Source organism: Bombus vancouverensis, unplaced genomic scaffold (assembly GCF_051014615.1).
Source record: "Bombus vancouverensis nearcticus unplaced genomic scaffold, iyBomVanc1_principal scaffold0028, whole genome shotgun sequence".
Classification (NCBI taxonomy): Eukaryota; Metazoa; Arthropoda; class Insecta; order Hymenoptera; family Apidae; genus Bombus; species Bombus vancouverensis.
The window spans coordinates 1028321-1048966 of record NW_027468919.1 but is presented as its reverse complement, the minus strand read 5'-3'; the positions used below and the strand labels follow the sequence as shown (position 1 = coordinate 1048966).

At 37.9% G+C, this 20646-nt stretch overlaps 1 pseudogene; it reads right to left on the bottom strand.

The window, feature by feature from the left end:
• Nucleotides 1–5650: 5650 nt before the first annotated feature.
• LOC117165564 (uncharacterized) lies at nt 5651–12316 on the bottom strand (annotated as a pseudogene).
• Between the last annotated feature and the right edge of the window lie 8330 nt (nt 12317–20646).

Here is a 20646-nt window from a genome sequence, read left to right as displayed (position 1 = left end):
CAGTTCAAAACTTTCTACTAATTCTAGATCTAAGTAAACTAAAATTATGGACAAATGATAACAAACTCATATATACGATAACTGTATCGTTTTCAGAAGACAACGAATGGAAGATAATAAAAATTTATCCGATACCTTTCAAGCAAAACTCTCTATTTATCGCACCTGTAGTAGAAACTGATACTAATCAGCTTAGAACGATACACCTTTGTCGATAGCCACTACTTAAACAAATAAACTGTCACTGACATAGATACGTATTATCGTTCCTTAGATTACTTGACCAGTTTATTTCTTTCATCACTGTGTTATTATATAATAATAATAAATAGTCACATTAAATTAATTTAGTATGATTATGTTGTTTAATAATACGTGTTTCATTGCAAAATATTTATTGATTGAAAGGCTCATAGGAAACATGAAAGTGAAAGAATACTAGAATCTAGAGTTTACGATTTCAATTTCTTTAACGAGATACTTATCATATTACACAATTCCTGTAAATGTATTTGTAATTATATCCCATATATTATATTACATATATATATGTAAGTATAGGAGTGTGGTATTGTCACGTCCCGTCATAGCATACAACGTATTACGTTATAACGTTATAAAATATAACGTAATACGTTATAACGTTATAAAATATAACGTAATACGTTATAACGTCATCCCATATAACGTAAAACGTTATAACGTCACCCAATATAACGTAATACGTTCTAACTTCATACCATATAACGTAATACGTTATAACGTCATACCATATAACGTATTACGTTATAAAGTTATAGCATATAACGTTATACGTTATAACGTCATAGCATACAACGTATTACGTTCTAACGTTATAAAATATAACGTAATACGTTCTAACGTCATACCATATAACGTAATACGTTATAACGTCATACCATATAACGTAATACGTTATAACTTCATACCATATAACGTAATACGTTATAACGTCATCCCATATAACGTAATACGTTATAATGTCATCCCATATAACGTAACACGTTATAACGTCATACCATATAACGTAATACGTTATAGCGTCATACCATATAACGTATTACGTTATAACGTTATAACATATAACGTAATACGTTATAACGTCATCCCATATAACGTAATACGTTATACCGTCATCCCATATAACGTAATACGTTCTAACGTCATACCATATAACGTAATACGTTATAACGTTATAACATATAACGTAATACGTTATAACGTCATCCCATATAACGTAATACGTTATAACGTCATCCCATATAACGTAATACGTTCTAACGTCATACCATATAACGTAATACGTTATAACGCCATACCATATAACGTAATACGTTATAACGTCACACCACATAACGTAATACGTTATAACGTTATAAAATATAACGTAATACGTTATAACGTCATCCCATATAACGTAATACGTTATAACGTCATCCCATATAACGTAATACGTAATAACGTCATACCATATAACGTATTACGTTATAAAGTTATAGCATATAACGTTATATGTTATAACGTCATAGCATACAACGTATTACCTTATAACGTTATAAAATATGTGGCGGATGAAAAGAGCGAGAGAGTTGTGCGTTTCGTCCCGGGACTACCGGTGGACTCGTCAGTAAGACTATGCCCGGTAGTCCCTGCCTTAGACGTAGAGGGAGTCTCGCTAGGTGCGGTATTTATATCAATCGCTCGTATATTCGACCGCTAGCGAGTTAGACAGACAGACTCGTTGTCGTCGTAGCCCTCTAGTGTTGGCGGTTGGTACCCGCGGGTCGCCCGGGAGGTGTTGCACCGCGTTGATGCCTCGACCTGTCGGCGTCCTGTTGATACCGATCCGCTACACAGCCTCCCCCTAGTGCTATAGCGTGACCCCAAAGCTATATAGCGCGATACAAGTTAGAGGGAATGGCTCGTCGTCGATGATGGAAGGCTGATCGTCGTGGGGACGAGGTGGTTGTCGCCTCCTCTGACGTGCTGCTGGAGGTGATGCCCATGAACTATTGCAATGGCTACATCACTTCCTGGCTTGGTCGTCGTCGGTGGTTGGCTCCTTTCCTGACTCCTTCTCCAAAGGTGCGTGTTCGTTGTCGGTGATCACCAATGAGGCGGATGAAACGAGAGAGAGAGAGCTGTGCGTTTCGTCCCGGGACTACCGGTGGACTCGTCAGTAAGGCTATGCCCGGTAGTCCCTGCCTTAGACGTAGAGGGAGTCTCGCTAGGTGCGGTATTTATATCAATCGCTCGTATATTCGACCGCTAACGAGTTAGACAGACAGACTCGTTGTCGTCGTAGCCCTCTAGTGTTGGCGGTTGGTACCCGCGGATTGCCCGGGAGGTGTTGCGCCGCGTTGATGCCTCGACCTGTCGGCGTCCTGTTGATACCGATCCGCCACATTTTAACAATTTGTATAAACCAAATTCGAACCTCGCAACCCCCACGGAATAACCCGTCACATGACGACCCCTCCACGGTAGACCTAAATATAAATAAGTGTAGCGACATAGAAGAGAGAGAAAATAATTCCTTAGCTCAGAGTAGTTAATTTCTCAGTTTTGTGTGATTAGTTCCTTAGTTCTTGGTGATTAATTCCTTGGTTCTTGGCGATCAGTTCCCCATTTCTTGGCAAGTAATTTCTTGTTCATAGTGATTAATTCTCAATTCCTTTAGCTCTTAATTTCTCAGTTCCTTTGCCTTTCAATTCTTTAGTTCCTTAGCTTTTCAGCTTTTAGTTCCTTTAGCACTTAGTTTTTGCTCCCAGTTCTTAAGTTCTTTATTCCTTTAGTTCTTTAACTTTTAGTTCTTTGTTTCATTAGTTCCCAGCCCTTGTTAGTCTTGTTAATCGACGTGTTTGTATTTGTCAATTTGTAAACTATCGAAAATCTATCCAAATTAAAATCTTGTAATTAATAAGAGTGAAAACGTATTGCGAACGATTGTAACTCCGAGTATTCGAAATTTCAACGACAATTCTGTCAATATCCAATTAGAATACGAATAAACATTTCTTTTGTGAAGAATATTTGTCTAATAATATAATAGGATTCAGCGGACATTTATTTTCATCAACCTTAATCCTCTCCCGTGCCAGTACTCCTGCGCGTAGCAGGTTAGCCGAAACGTGGAGTTTAATTTCAAATCGCATTAAACAACAGACAATACTACAATTTAACCTGAATTCAAAAATTAACGGCAACACAACCAAAACGATCCAAATAAAACGTAACAATTTCATGTCCGTGGCATTGCGGGGTAATCGAAAGTTTTTTACAGCGTCTAATTTCTTGGGGTTTGGTTTAACTCCTTCGGATGAAACTACCTACATGGCCTAAGTATTCTAGTTTGGGTTTTACGAATTCATATTTGTCCGGTTGCCAACATTTTACCAATTATCTCGAAACGATTTAGGAGAATACGACGAGACACTTTGGATCAGAAGACTTTACAAAATTCTTAAAGATACAACAAAAGTCGGCAAAGGAAATAACGATTTCACTGAATTAGAGAAAACACAGATTAAACTCATGCTAATATATTTTAACGACACGTACAAGAAAATTACTTATGCACCTAATCCCACCTTAAAACTAGACGAAAACGAAATAATACAAGCAATAAATGAAAACCACAACGACACCGTAGGACATTTAGGGATACAGAAAACGTATCAACGGATCAAGGATAAATTCAAAATTTCCGGACTTTTAGAAAGAGTAGAAAACTTTGTGAAAACATGCGACATATGTCAAAAGGAGAAACTACCACGTATCAGACCCAAAGAATCCCCACAAGTCTCAGACACGCCACTTAACCCTAACGACAAAATCGCTATGGACATCATAGGACCGATGATGACCAAACCAAACGCGATGAAAACCAAACGCGGAAACCAATACATACTTTCAATTCACGATAAACTTACGAAATATCTGATATTAGTCCCCCTTAAAACGCAGCGAACTGAATCCATAATTAACGCGCTCACTGAACACTATATTTACGTATTTTCGGCATCAAAGACGATCCTAACAGACCAGGGACAAAATTTTGTTAGCGATTTAATGACGAAATTTGAAGAAGCTTTTAAAATCAAACACATCAAAACAACTTCATTTCACCCACAAAGTAACGGATCCCTCGAAAGAACGCATGCCTCAGTTAAAGATTTAATTCGTACTGCATTACACGACAATGACAAAGAATGGGATGAAGTACTTAATTTCATTTGTTTAGGGTACAACACCGCGAAACATGAAGGAACAGGATTCTCTCCCTTTGAATTGACCTTTGGGCGAAAAGCTAACTTACCTTCCGCAATATCCAAATTCCCCACACTTACCTATGGTATGTACTCACTTTGGCAGAAATAGTTGAATAAATATTGGGAAACAGCTCGCAAAACGCTCATTCAGAATAAGCAACGATACAAGCGAGACTAAGAGAGAAAGATTGTTAAAACTCAGGCCGTGTTTAGGAAAGGAGACTTTGTTTTAATTCACAACGGCCATAAAAGAGATAAGTTGGATATTGAATGGTTAGAACCCTACAGAATCAACGATGTGAAAACTTCTTATTACTTTATTTCTATTGACAATGTTAAGAAAAAGATAGATGGTGACCGATTGAAAACGTACTTTTTTCAGGATACTGCTAATAATAATACTAATAATAATACTCTAAAATAATACTAGTAATAATACTCTTAGTTGCCTTAAATTCACGGGATAGGAATTACGCTTTGTAAACAAACCCAGCCAATTCACGATCGAAAACTACAACATGATTGCTCCTCTAAAATCATTAGCTTTTTGAACACTATCAAATATTGTAAAATTGCTATATTTAAGATTAACGAAATAACTTTTGTACCATTACCTGCAGAAAATCGGTTCATAGCGATCCCAATATTTTGTAGCAAATACACTTCCTCGCAAATTTTTCAAAAACCTTCGTTGGCGCGATCAGACAAACCCCGATGGACTGATGATGGAGATAAAGATGTGGCGGCACTCGGCGACAATTTATATCGCCGAAGTGCTTAATGAGCAAATTGTAAGAGCTTCAATCTTGGAAAGTCACGGCTGGAGTTCAGAACCAAATCGTAATTAGTATAAATCACGTGTTCAAAAATAAATTCTCTTTTTATTTTTTTTTATTTTATTTTTCTTTTCATCTGAGATTTCCTTTTCTTATTTTACGTGACACGAGTTTGGTTCCCGGTTGCCGCCACCTTGTCGGCGGCGTACTGGTAAAACTATGAACTAGTGACATATGAGAGTGGCGACTCGAAATGGAGAAGTAAACTGCCAGTGAATGTATTGAACATAGAGCCGAACTCAGTTGTAAATCTGGTACATTTTGGAAAATGCGAATTAAAAAAAAAAATGTTTAGAGAATAAAGTTGCTAAATACTATGAAACGTAATTTATTTGATACGCACGCATAACGATAAAAATAATGAACAATAAAATAAATGTTGTTATTTCTATACTCAGAGGTAGGATCATAATAATTATTATTTTATTGAATGGATAAATCTATCACACCTTCTGAGCCAAAAAGAAAGACCTTTATTGCATGCTCTTACAAAAACGGGGGGTAAAAACAAAAAGGCATCTTAAGCCTATCGATTAAATCTATCGATTGTAACTAGGACTATCTTCTGTTACTATTTCTTATAACTAACGCATTTGCATATGGATGGCGAGCACGAATTCACGTTGTCGTTTACAACACCCCCTCTCAACGGAATTCGAATGCTCGTCAAACCAATGGTCTCTAGGTGAACACTATGACTTGGCTTGCTCAAGCTTTTCGTTAGTAAATCGGCTGGCATCTCATTTGTGGGCATATAGCGAATTCCAATGATTCCTTTTTGGAAAATTTCACGAATATAATGATGGCAGATGTCTATATGTTTCGTGTGACCGTGGAACACTGGATTTTGAATTCACTTGGCTGCATTCTGGTTGTCACAATATATTTCGATTGCTCTTTCTTCAGCGATCATATCAAACTTGCTTAGAAATCGTCGCAAGTATACGGCTTCTGGAGTGGCTTCTGTTAGCGTCATGCATTCTGCTTCGGTGCTGGAAATTGCCACACCTTTTCGCTTTCTAGATTCCCATGATATAGCACCATTCGATAGTTTGAATATGAAGCCAGTCCTGGATTTTTTATCATCAATATCACCCCCCCCCCCCCCAGTCGGATTCGACATATCCTGTTATATCATCACCAATATCCCTGAAACACGGACCAATGTTAGACGTTCCCTTAAGGTAACGTCAGACCCTTTTGGCGGATAACCAATGACTTTCCTTTGGGTTGTTATTAAAACAACTTAGTACGCTCACAGCATACATTATATCGGGTCAGGTAGCTATGACGACATACATTAATGATTCGATCAATGGCTGATAGATGTTCGAATCAATTTCAGGTGAATCGTCATCTTTGCTTAAATTTATTTTTGCTTCCAATGGGGTAGTTGCGATTTTAGCATCTTCAAGACCGAATTTCCTCACCATATCTGTAATATATTTCCTCTTGACTTATTTTTACCTCTTTGATCTCTTCATTTTGATAAATGGCCCAAACAAAAATTCAATTTTCCAAGATCTCTTATTTCGAACTTTTCCATTAAATTTTCTGTTAAGTAAGTAAACAACATATATCTATTAGTGGCTATTATTAAGTCATCCACATAAACTGCCAGTGTGAGGATTTTATCTCCATCTCTTATTGAATAAACACAAGGATCTTCTTCAACTTGATTAAGGGGAAGTTCTTTCAAGCAGCCATTTAATTTATCAAGCCATTGTTTACCAGATTGCTTCAATCCATATAAAGATTTCTTTAGATGGTATATATAATCTTCCTTGCGCGGTACTTCAAAATATTTGGCTTGATGCATCTAAATATTTTCATTCAGATCACTATAGGTATATGCCATGGTTATATCCAATTGATATAAATCCAATTTTAATATAGCAGCTAAGGCCATTATAACTCTAATGGAAGTTAATCGTGCCACAGTAGTGAAGGTTTCATTGTATTTAATACTTGGTTTTTTAGCAAAACCTCTCGCTACTAACCTAGCTTTTCTGCGTTCAACTTTTCCATTTTCATTGTATTTGGTCATTAAAACCCATTTTGATGCAATTGCAGATCTATTTACTGGACATTTTACTAATTCCGAAACGTTATTTTTGATCAAGGCGTCATGTTACGTCGCGTGAAATGGTCCGTGCGACGTCCTTCACTGTCTGACCGTCAAGGCCCAATCCTCTTTCGACAGACCCTCAATAAACCTAAGGCCCCACCATAAACCGAATCTTACTAGCTTGCAGGAACCTTTAATCCTGCAAGTATTTTCGGTTTATACCTGGTATTTAAAACTGTCTTTAGGTTTATTGCACGTTCTTACAGATTACGGAGAAAGCGAATGGGTGTTTAACGGAAAAGCAGGTTTTTCCTATGCACAAGGTCACTCCCGAGTCACGTCGGTAGGAGGCTTCCTCCTCCAATCTTCACTTATTAATATTGGCTATAACCAATGGGCATCACGGATCGTTACCCTCACTGTTCTAACGAAAGTGTGAACAACGAATCCACGTTCTTAGTTCAAAAGACACATCCACTCCGAGCTTTCCTCCGTAATCACAAAAGAACGAACGTCACTGATCCCCTAGATTACAAAGCAGTCACTACATCTCTATACTTCTTCTACGACATCAGCAGTGTCAACTCTACGTCTCCTCTATTGCTACTTCAACTACAACAAGAAACTCAACTGTAAGGGCCTTGCTCTATTCCCAAAGAATATTGTGCATGTATATCGCATCTTGATACGCCAAATCATCGTCTACGACTTATATCATACGAAACGGTGTAACTCTTGAGTGTATTAAGTGTTGGAAATATAAATTTTATAACCCTGTTAATCGCAGCATTATACCACCTCAACCACCCCTATTATCTCAACGGAAATCAGGGAATCGATCTATTCGCGGCGTCGTTTATCATAATAGTAACGGGAATTTACGACTCCCGTTGACGTGTTTCCTCGCGATTGCGTCTCCCTGTGATTGATCGAAAATACACGTCATGTTCCTCTTTCATGGCTTCTTTCCATTTTTCTGCATGAGGTCCAGATAATAATTCATCTATTGACTCAGTCAAATCATCATTGACTAATTGTACCGTTTCTTGATCAATTGGGACAGTCTTATAAATTTTCCTTGGTCTACCGACATTTCCTGTTTGCATTATGTGTGTCCTTCCTTCCCCCCTCCCCTCTTGACCACAGTTCTATCTTGAACATAATTTTCATTTTGATTTATGTTTTCACCATCATCATGTTCTTCCTCATGAATCTCTTCTGTGATTTCTTCGTCAAGTTCTTGACTTATCAGTTCATATTTAAATTGTTCAAGTTTATTTTTAATTTTATCATTGTGGTACTCAATATTTCTTAAGAAAGAAACATCTCTACTTATTAAGATTTTTCTTTTACTTGGATCCCATAGTCGAAACGCTTTTGAGTCATCGAAATATCTTGCTTCAAATTTACTTTTATCGGGCCATTTATTTAATACATAGGCTTCGGTACCAAAAATTTTAAGGTGATTCACATTTCGTTTCCTTTTGTGCCAAATTTCATATAGTGTTTTACCATGACCTGTTGGGCACCTATTCCTAATGTATGATGCCGTATTAATAGCTTCTGCCCAAAATTGGATAGGTAACTTTGACTGGATCAACATGCATCGTGCCATCTCCACGAGTGTTCTATTCATTCGCTCAGCTACTCCATTTTGCTGAGGTGTGTGGGCAGTTGTAAATTTCCTGCAAATACCACAATTTTCCAATTCATTTGTGAAATACTATCCCAAATATTCCAAACCATTATCAGTTCAGAGGGTGTTACGCCGCCTAAAACATCTGCACGCCAGCCCGCGCGACCGGACAACAACCGGCCTGCGTAACGTCACTTCGACCCTCAATAAACCTAAGGACCCACCATAACTTTCACTTCCCTGTATTGTTTCGCCGTGTGTCTTCAATCCGTTTGTCTTGAAGAATTTCTAAAGCTTAAAAATATTCTCGAAACACAGTCGGTTTTTAGAGAGGTCCTTGGGTTTATTAGGCGCACTTAAAACACGGAGAAAGCGGGTATGCGCCCATTAGGAAAATCCGAATAGCCCTCTAATAAAACAAGCTGGGTTTTCTTCACGAATACGGTCATCTATCCACCACGACGGTAGGAGACTTCCTACTCATCCCTTCGAGCAGTAGTGCAGGTCATGAACAATCAACACTGTGGTTCGTTACCCTCACTTTTCCTAACGAAAGTGGGAACAACGAATCCGCGTTCTTTAGGCACAGGGGCCACCCACACCGAACTTTTCGTCCGTATTAGAAAAAGAGCGACAGTCAGTCTAAAACTAACGCCTAACGCGGCAGTCTACACATAGCGCGAGAGTCGCATACTTCACGCAAACCTTTTGTCGGTTCTCGGTGTTGTCGAACATACATCTCCTCTCCTAAATATATTATAGTGCTACGTCTATTAATACATTAACTTCCATTATAAGAGCTCTGCTCTAGCGTACATATCTATCGCATCTTCGTGCGACAAGTTGTTATCTATCTATCTATGCTCATCAGTGTAATCTAAGTGAGCGATTGGTATAATCGTAACGGGAATTTACGACTCCCGTTGACGTCTCTCCTCGCGATTACGTCTCCCCGCAATTGGTCGAATTTACAGAGGGTTTTTACCTTGTTACCCGTTTGCCTTTCAACTAAAGCTCTAAATCTCCAAAATGAACTTTCAACTTCATCTTTTGTCTTAAGGATATACACATATACAAACCTTGACGTGTCATCGATAAAGGTGGCAAAATACTTTGCTTCTGTTAGGGAAGTGATACATTTACACTGTACATGAGAGTGTGTGTGTAAGGGTCAGAGGGCGTCCAGGTCTTAGTTGAGACAAAAGACTGCCGTTAGAAGATTCTGTATAGTCGGTTGGCGACAAGCGTGCGTGCAAGACGTTCTTCAGAGTGTAATATAGATGTATAGCTGTTGTGTGTGAAATATAGTCAATTATTTGTATTTCCAAATCCTCGAATTTCCTTAACAGCTCCACCCAAAGATGTTTGTCTTATAGGGCCACATACATCAGAATGTATCAGTTCTAATTTTTCCAACATCTTTAATTCAGATCTTTTTGGCACTGGGGTTGTTGCCTGTTTGCCTTTCAAACATATATCGCAAGTATTCATTTTACTCAATCTTATATTAGGTAGACCATTTACCATATTTTTATTTATTAATCTCCGAAGATCAGATTCATTTAAGTGTCCATATGGATAGCGCCAATCCATAAGTGTATTTCTGTTTTCATATACCATATCAATATATTCGGATTTTGTATCTACAATATATATGTCGGATTAACATTAGAATTTAAGGCGCGTAACGATTCTTCGTTTGAATTAGCCATCGTTTTACAAAACAGAGATTATATTTACGCGTATATACAAGATTTTACAAAATATTATGAATGTTGAGTTTAATGAATAATAAGATTAACAAACGATTAGATTAACTAATGATTAGATTAACGAATAATAAGTTTAACGAATAACAAGTTTAACGAATAATAAGTTTAACGAATAATAAGATTAACGGATAATATGTTTTACGAGTAATAAGTTTAACGAATAATGAGATTAACGAATAATAGGTTTTACGAATAATAAGTTTAACGAATAATGAGTTTAATAAACGCTATTAACAATGTTCTTGGGTTCAAACGAATCCACGGTCAACGAGATAACTCTTTACTATGCGTAGAATAATTTTAGACACAAAAAAATACGATTGCTGAGTCGCTCGGTAAACTGCTCGATGTATCACTTTCCAAGGCGATCACACGAATGATGATCTGATGAAAATCTTTCTCGCTGTACGACTGCATTTGTTTGTTATATGCTCGCTGGAAGCGTCGAGAAGGTTCCAAACGCCGTTGCTAGGCAGTTTCTGTCTGGAGTTTGATTCCTAATACAACGTGTGTCCCATTATATCGACATCTCCAAAGTAGAATTCTATGTGATTTCTAGGAAGAACTATACAACCGATCTATACCTTCGTCAAGCAAAAAGTTCATCCCATGACCGTGGCTACATTCGGCGACCAGTTGTCACCTCGAATCCACTTTCGCTATCACAAATATCGAGCAATTACAATCAGATTGAATGACAACAATTGCTTAATTACAGCTATGATAAAATCTAGGCTAAAGCATTAGAAGACTTTCCCAAAATTGCAAAGGGAAGGCTCCGGTTTTCCTTTCGTCTCCGACATATAAATCCCTTTTACGAATAGCAGTAATAACGACTTCATCATTCTTTCCAAATATTGTAGGCCTTCTATTTGTAAATACAATCCTTTTTCCATTTGCTGTAACTTTTGATACTGAGATCAAATTTGCTTTTAATTCTGGCACGTATAAAGCGTTTTCCAATCTAAATTTCTCAAGTTTGTTTCTTATACAACTAAATAATATTTCAGTACCCTTACCTTTGACTTCAGTTAATATGTCATTCTCTAATTTTACTTTCTGATTTCTGACTGGCTCTATGGATTCAAAACAGTTTATGTCACAGCACATATGTGACGTAGCACCGCTGTCAATGCACTATTCCATCGGTGGTTCCATGTTTATATTCAATGAAATATCAGTAACAATACTATTTTATGCTGATTATCTTCATCCTGAATATTGGAAGCACGCAAGCATTGTTCAATTTTGGGTATTTCAGGAACTTGTACTAGTTGAGCTTTATGATCATCGTTTTTCTTCTTCAAACACTGATTTGCCTTATGTTTACGTTTGTGACAATAAAAACATTCGATGTGTTTTACTTTGTTAGCTTTAATAAATCCATTTTTATTTTAAGAATTTCTATTTTTATCATAGCTTTTGTGTTTATTTGAATCTTCCACTTGCAGAGCTTCTTGGTAATCTTCTACAGCATTTGAATTATGACGAGAATCAGCTTCTTCTAATAATTTTATCTTAAGCGCATCTGGAGTAGGTAATTGGTCCCGCGATTCGATTGCACATCTAAAATTTACGTATGTGTTCGGGACGCTATATAATAATAGGATTGACAATAAATTATCAGCGATTGGAATATCCATTTCTTTTAATTTATCCACGTGACTGAAATAATTATTTAAGTGATCGTACATATTTTCACTACCGGACATTTTCGTGAATAATAATTGCTTTAGGAGCGTAGCTTTTCTTGCTTCACATGACATAGCTCACTCGAACTTATGGTAAGAATAACATTGGCTCTGACTTTACCACCCCTTTTATTCCATAAAGAGGCTTCATCCACTGCTTCAGGTTTAATTATTGAACCATTTGCATATTTCCACAAGTCATCTTTAATGAGTATTGCCTCTATTTGTAATTTCCATGTGTCGTAATTTACTTTGTTTAGCTTTTTAATACTTAAACTCGCCCCGCTCGACATTTGTTTCTTTTTTTTTTTTCTTTTGACAACTGTATTATCACGCAAGCAATTATTGTATACTCGATAAAGCGCCCTTATGATATTCAACACTGAATCATCGATCACGCACCCATTTCTTTTGTTTTTAGGTTATCTTCCGCGCTCCTCAAAATTATTACTATTAATAACATTTTCAATAAAATAATAACTAATTATTGCACCTGGGCCCGTAACCTGTTGCTATTTCTATACTCAGAGGTAGGATCACAATGGTAATTATTTTATTGAATGAATAAATCTATCACACCGTTCTGAGCCAAAAAACCTTCATTGCACGCTCTTACAAAAACTAGGGATAAAAACAAAAAGGCATCTTGAGCCTATCGATTAAATCTATCGATTGTAACTAAGACTATCTTCTAGTTACTATTTCTTATAAGTAACGCATTTGCATATGGATGGCGAGAACGAACTCACATTGTCATTTTCAACAATAAATAACAAAATAATATATTAAACAATATAATAATATATAATACTTAAAAAATTTGTATAAAACATAGTGCTCTGCGATAATCAATAGTTTAAGACATTTGAAATTTGATTATAATCCATAAGGTAAAAATAATTACCATACCTAAGGTAAAGTATCTAAAAATAAGGTAAGTGCCATAAGGTAAAAAAAATAATGGATTATATGTGTCGGAGATGAAAGGAAAGACGAAGCCTTTCCTTGGAAAATTTGGGAACATCCTCTAGTACTTTAGTCTAGATTTTATCATAGCTGTAATTGTTTAAAATTTGTGATAGCGAGATTGGGTTCGAGGTGACAATTGGTCGCCGAACGTAGCCACGGTCACGAGATAAACGTTTTGCCTAACGGAGGTCTGGAGTGGTTGTATGGGTTTTCCGAGAAGTGTGATTGTGGCGGCGTGCCGCCTCGAGAGCGGGCCTAGCCACGTGTGAGGTTGCCTCGGAGGTGCCGATACAATGGAACATACATTGTATCAATAAATAAACTCCAGGCAGAAACTGCCTAGCAACGGCGGTTGGAACTTTCTCGATGCTTTCAACAAGTGCGTATCAAATTCCAGGCAGAAGTTTCCTAGCAACGAGCGTTTGGAACCTTCTCGATGCTTCCAAACGAGTATACAAAAACAAAAGGCAATCGTACAGCGAGAAAAATCTCCACGAGGCAGGCATTCGTGCGATTGCCTTGGAGAGTGACACGTCGAGCATTTTCGTCAATCGTATTTTCGCCTAAGATTATTTTTTTACGCTTAGTAAAGAGTTAACTCGTTGGCCGTGGATTCGTTTGAACCCAACAAAAACATTGTTAATAGTGTTCATTAAATTCATTATTCGTAAATCATATTATTCATTAATCTTACTATTCGTTAAGCTTATTATTCATTAGACTTATTATTTGTTAAGTTTTGTAACAGTCTTGTATATACGTCTACATATAATCTCGGCTTTGTGAAACGATGGCTAGTCCACGCGAAGAGTTGTCACGCGCCCAAAATTCCGATCTCAACCCGACATATGTATGATGTAGTAAATCAACTTTATGTATAGCCACATATTAGGGTTTTGATTTATTATGACGACGTTGGCTTGCATTGGGACTATGATTGTCTTGCGTTTTGGGTGGCGTTATGGTTAGATATACGACGACTGGCTATGACCTTGGACTATTCTTTACCTTTAATAAATATGGAGAAGTATATTATCGGAAAAAAAGTAACGGCGCAGGGGGTTTCGGTGACTCCAGGCCCCGTGGCTGACTCGAGTGACGTTCCAAGCTCTACTCGGCGGTTATCTAGCGAGTGGGCAAACGACGAGAGGAGGGTGGGATCCGGGGCGCCCACTCGATCGGGTAATACGACCGGGGACCATAGTAATGGTGCAACGAGGTGCAGAATTGGAGCAGGAAACCAGAGGAGCAGCAGAAAGAGTTATATATGGTGCCTTCCATATAAAAGAGCCATTGCCAAGCTCAGCAAGCTGAGAATATTATCGCCAAACTCTTCCTAATCGAGGACACGGACGTTGCTAATGAGGACGTAATAGAGGAAAATGGCGGAGGAACCCCCGGAGTTGGTGTGGCCCAAATGGACGAGCTCAGGTAGCGGTTGGTCGGCTGAATGGAAACAAAGCCGTTGTGATCGACGAGGTGCCGGGAACGGTCATTCAGTGGATTTTCGGGCATCGGGCGCACGATCTGCTCGATACGGTGAACTCTATTTACGTGATGGAAAAAATTCCAGCGAATTGGAAAATGGCCAGGTTGATCTTGCTCAATAAACCGGGTAAGGATCCCATGTTGGTCTCGTCGTATTGGCTAAGAAGTATCCTACCGGCGATGAACAAAGTGTGGGAATACACAGTCAAGTTGGCCATCGAGAAGAAACTGAGAATGGACCCATTCCACCGAAATCAATTTGGATTTCGCAAAGGGAAAAATACCATCGATGTCATCACGTAGGTCTGCAAGTTCGCTGATTCTTGCAGAATGAAGGGCATGGTTTGCGTCACGATGTGCATCGATGTTAAAAACGCGTTCAATTCACTGCGGTGAGAGGTAATCCTGAAAGAGGCGAAGCGCAGGAGCCACCCTTACATTCTGACGAGGGTTCTCGCAAACTACCTCAAGGACTGATTCATAGTTCCAGACAACCTGAGTGGTCTTATCGTTAAACAAATTTTTGCTGGTGTTCCAGAGGGCTCTGTAGTAGGCCCGCTTCTGTGGAACCTAGTTTACGATGGTCTGTTGACCAGATTTGACAATCGAGTGAATTTAGAGCTTTTGCGTTTGCGGACGACCTTGCTATCTTGGTGGGTCTGAAGAAGAAGGAAAGTGTGGTGGTCAACTTGAATCTCCACATGAAGACGATCCTAAAATGGTGTGAAGATTCGGATCTCCAAATAGCAAAGAAGTTTCAAAGAATTTTAACATAACTTTGACAGAACAGGTACTTATCACATGCGAAAGGGTTGAATACATAGGCGTGGTGTCGGACTCCGAAAGGAAATTCAGTGACCACATCGACGCAGTTTGTACTAGAGCAGACGCGATTGTAGGCGCCATCAGAGGGCTCCTGCCGAATGTGAACGGCCCCTCTGACGCCTGTAGGAAGTTGTACTATCGGGTCAGTCATGCTGTATGCCTCCCCGGTCTGAGTGGATGCACTTAGCAAGGTCAAGACAGTAAGAAAACTCTGCAGGACACAGAGTAAGGCTTTGATAAGTACCTCTACGGCCTACAGGACGGTTTCGCATGCGGCGTTGTGCATGTTGACGGGGACCATGCCCATTCATATCAGAGCGCGGTGGCGAGGGAGAATTTACGAGGTTAGGAAGAAACTAGCTCAGCCAGACCTCGGCAAACCAGAAGTGCTCTTGAATCAGCTCCATCTTTACGGAGAGGAGGCGGTGGACGAGTGGAGAAGTGAGTAGACCAGGTACAACGCGAACAATTAGACAAATAGGTTGATTGAGGATGCAGCCACCTTCCGGAAGAGGAAGAGAAATATCGATCACTATACCATGCAGCTGTTGACTGTACATGGTATCTTCAACACGTATAGGGTTAGGATTAACAAGGAAACCGTTGACAAATGTTGGGATTGCGATGCGTGTCCAGATGTTGCTGAGCACGACTTACTGAGATGTCCAAGATGGGCAGTCCAACGTACCACTCTGGAGAATGTTGTTGTCGACACGTTTACAGTGAATAATATAATCGCATTGGTGTCGGTCGACGACAATATCTGGGGGCCCTTCCAGAGCTTCTACGGGACAGTGATGAAGGCGAGACAGACACAAGAAAGGGCCCAAGGCGGAGCTACTAGAAGATGGGAAAGATGATGTTTGACTATCTCCGAGGAAATGGAGGCATTTGATAGATAAGGAGTAGACGCGTTGAATGGGGTTTCGCCGAAGTAATGTTTATTTGACAGTGGCGACGTAACCCTACGCTCGAAGAAGGATTGGAAGAGGAGGGGTATTTAGTGGGTATGGCACTGCCATCAGCCGAGTCCTACATAACCCGGCGACGCGGGTTGTCAGCTGTGCGTAATGCATTTTCCCCTCCTCGCGAAAAAAAGGTTCCCAAATTATGAATGATTGAACAATGAATTAACAAAATAATAGAAATTTTTAGGCTTATTAGATGTATTAGCAACAGTAAGAGTGGATTGTAAGATTAGTAATTAGGTTACATATTATGAAGCTATTTACTTATTACTATTTACTTATTTACTATATTAGATGAATAATTGTGTACACTAACAGTTATTCCGAACGTACAGTCCAAACGGACATTGACACTTCCTTAACGCACGAAACGTAACGATAAATAAACTCCGGGCAAAATAATGTCGCCGTATGTGCAACCCCCGATCAAAGACGAATTCGAATTTTCCGACTCTCGCCCAACCAGTATAAATAAGAGGAAGCAGTCGCGAGCGAGTCAGTTATTATTCGAGTTTCACGAGTTATTAACGGTAATTAACGGAGTTATACGAATTATAGAGTCATTTGCAAGCAATCATACACTGTCTTTGCGAATACGTTTGTACGCGTCTCTCGAGAGTACGTATATTTATATTTAAATTTATATTTGTCGGAGATAAGAGGACACCGGCGCCTTCCCTCTGAAACCTCGGGAAAATCCATAACATTGTAATTAAAATCTACAGTTGTAATTAAACGATTTGCCGTCATTGTACCCAATTGTATTTGTTTGAGATTTGTGACAATGAGCTTGGGCTCAATGCGACAATCAGTCGCCGAACGTAGCCGCGGTCAACGGGACAAACCCTCCGTCTAACAAAGGCATTGAATAATTTTATAGCTCTCCTTCCACTCGGTGTCGGTGAAACCGCGTCGATGAAATGATTGTCAGTAATTTAAAGATAACCCAATTTATTGATCTGTCTCCCCTTCATGGCGTTGTACGTCTCTCTATAAAACATATTCTACCTCGGAGGGCTGAAAAATTTAACTTGGTCTCACTGGACTGGACTGTAAGTAAGAAAATTGAAATGCAAAATCCACGTGTGAGCGCAACGGTTTAGATGGAAAGTTCGATAGGACAATTATGTATATTAGCCTGAAAGAAAGCTCGTGGCTTCGCACGCAACACGTAATTTCCCTCGCTGAAATAATCCTATTACAACGATACGATTTAAAATTTTCCTTAACAGACCTCGCAATGTAACTCTTCATCTACAATTTTTTATTCGGCCTGAAACAAGAGACTTTCGAAGCCTTATAGTCTCGCGAATCTAAAAGTCAGGTTTCCACGTATTTTCGCGTCTTATTCTATAATACTGAAGACATTAAAGGTGTTAACGATTATTGTCTCACTATGTACATACATCAAACGAGTACTTACGTAAGAGACGAATGGAAATGGAAACAGCCGAGAATAATTGAAGATAATTTGGATACGTTCCAGGCTATAATACAATTTCTCGTGAACCGTAATTGATTCGCAGAAGGGAATTGCTGCTTCTCACGACTAGCAAAGTGTTTCGCAAAAAAAAAAAAAAAAGAAAAATGGTATCGGAAGGATAGAAAAAAAGCGGTGGCCTACATCAAGCAATCTTCATGCCGATAATGCATTTATTATTCAGTTCGTTCATTTTCTATCGCGTAACAGACACTGGGATAACTGACAGAACGAGCGTATAAATCTTGCATCTCTCAACCTGACTTCTCCCGATGGAAAAATATTTACTGGTCTGGAATCGTGCATCGCTAATTAGTAAAAAAATAATAAGCAAGAAAGCAATTATACTACCGGATTGGTATTTCTATTTTATTAGAGATTAATTAACCTGAGTAAACCAACAAAAACTTATCGAAAATCAATCGAAATTAAATCACCTTTTCAAACAGGCTATAAATAGCCAACTAATATTTGCAGTAATAAACTTCACTTTCGAATAAAGTATACGCTCTATAAATTGTAAATTGATAATTTCGTTATTATATCATTTTTCTTAGTCTAAACTGAATTCAGTGAAAAGAGCTTTCAATTGAATTACACACTTCATTAGTTTATGAATTATATTCGTTACCATACGTACAAAAGAAGGTTGACTGGTTTAAAAATTCAAAGGGTAGAACCTCCAAGCTCACGATTGGAAACAGATTCAGTTCAATGGTTTAATTTGCCATTTAATTGAATTCTCTGGCAATTTCAGCGAACTGTGGGCTTTAGAAATGTCCAGCATTCAAAGGCAAGACCTCCTCCATCTTTCTCTTTCTTTCAGTTCCAACCTCAAGTAATTGACCTGTTAATTCGACGCTATATTTAGACTTCGATATATTCGTATATTCGACTTCATTGCGTTAAATTCGCAATTTAGCAAACACGAATGTCTCAATCAATTTGTAGTTCGAAACAAATAAAAGATAATCAATTTTTCAAAATAACAATCGATATGTTCAATGCATTTGTCGATGCATTTGATCGTTACGTTCATTTAGCATTTTTATAATAAAAGCGTAGAACACATGTACATACGCATAATATTCCATGAAATGATTTATACAGAGTCTATTATGAGTCTCGTTTTATCATATTATAAAAGAATGAATTTTTCCCAATAAATGTAACTTCATACAAAATCTCGTTTAAAAAATTCAGTTTTTATTCTCATCAAATTAATTTAATATCGGAATATGTCATTTTAGTCGTTATAAAAATTTTATGTCAAAAAGCGTTCACAGATACATATATAAATAAATGTCCAATCCTATGCATTTATTTAAGCTGAAATCTGAACTTAAATATTTATTAACAATATTCTGACGAATATGTAATGAAAGATGAAAGCAGCTTTATTTTTTTTATAGGATGGCTCATACTTTTTATTCATTTTATGTTTTTCGTTGTCAGCGCGTAACTACCTATCAGCCGCATGAATGCCAGGTTTTACTACTCAGAAGCGAAGAAGCACAGATGCAAATATACGTTACCTTGCATGGAAAGACGTTAGATACATATAAAAGTCATAACGTAGCTATTTACACATGGGGAATATTTATTTTCGTATGAAATATTTTTGCTTCTGAATTCTCATTATAAATGTACGTCCATTTCCTACGTTAAAGTACGTTTCTGCTTTGAAAACCTTCATTTAAATATAACGGTTAACAAAATATTATTAGAGAAATATTAAAACGAGACGCTAAAAGAACATTTTAATAAAGTACAAATGATTATTTGTTCTTTGTTAAATTGCACTGCTGTAACTCTAATTTTATTAAATTCAAAATGAATCATTTATAAACTGAACCGGAATATAAAATTTTATTCCGCAAAAATCATAAAGTTGAAAGTTAGGAACGAATAACAAATGAATAACCTAGTTTCATTAAAAGGCACGTGGTTAAGGTACGCCAATCCGCGTAATAACTTTGACACTCCAATTATTATAAAATATGTATCCTTAAGGGATTTTTTTGCGCGAATGCAAAATACTTTTCATACGTGCAACTGAATAAATGGGACGTGATTTTCAATATTTCTTTTTCTAGAATTTATAACAAAGTAATTGTTTCACAAATGTTTTCGCTGACATTTTTACTACGTAAATGTCTTCTTTTGTAATTAATAATTTCGACATTTCTCTGAACTTTCTTCGTTGCGATAAAAAAAAATATACAAAGCTTATGACGTGCTTGTTTAAAAATATTTATACGGAACAAGACTTTGAATTTGTCAGACCAATCGTTCTAACGAACGAATAAATTAAACGACTCGTGACAAAAAATTATTCCTGTCCATGTTTCTCTTTGTAAAAGTAATTCAAGGCAAGTTAGATGAATCGCTGTGTACCCTATTCGCGTAGCATGTGCTTTAACGACCAGCGTGCAAGCGTTAACGGTGTGCTTTAGTTTCTCTCTGGTTGTGTTAAGTGTTTAAGTAATGAGCATATACTCACTACGGGTGGTTTGCATGAGATCACCTGGCACCACTTCGGCTTCGAATGATAGCAGATGCAGAGACTGCAAACCGCAGGTCCCGGCACAAGCATAAGACCATGTCGAATGGTTTCTCCT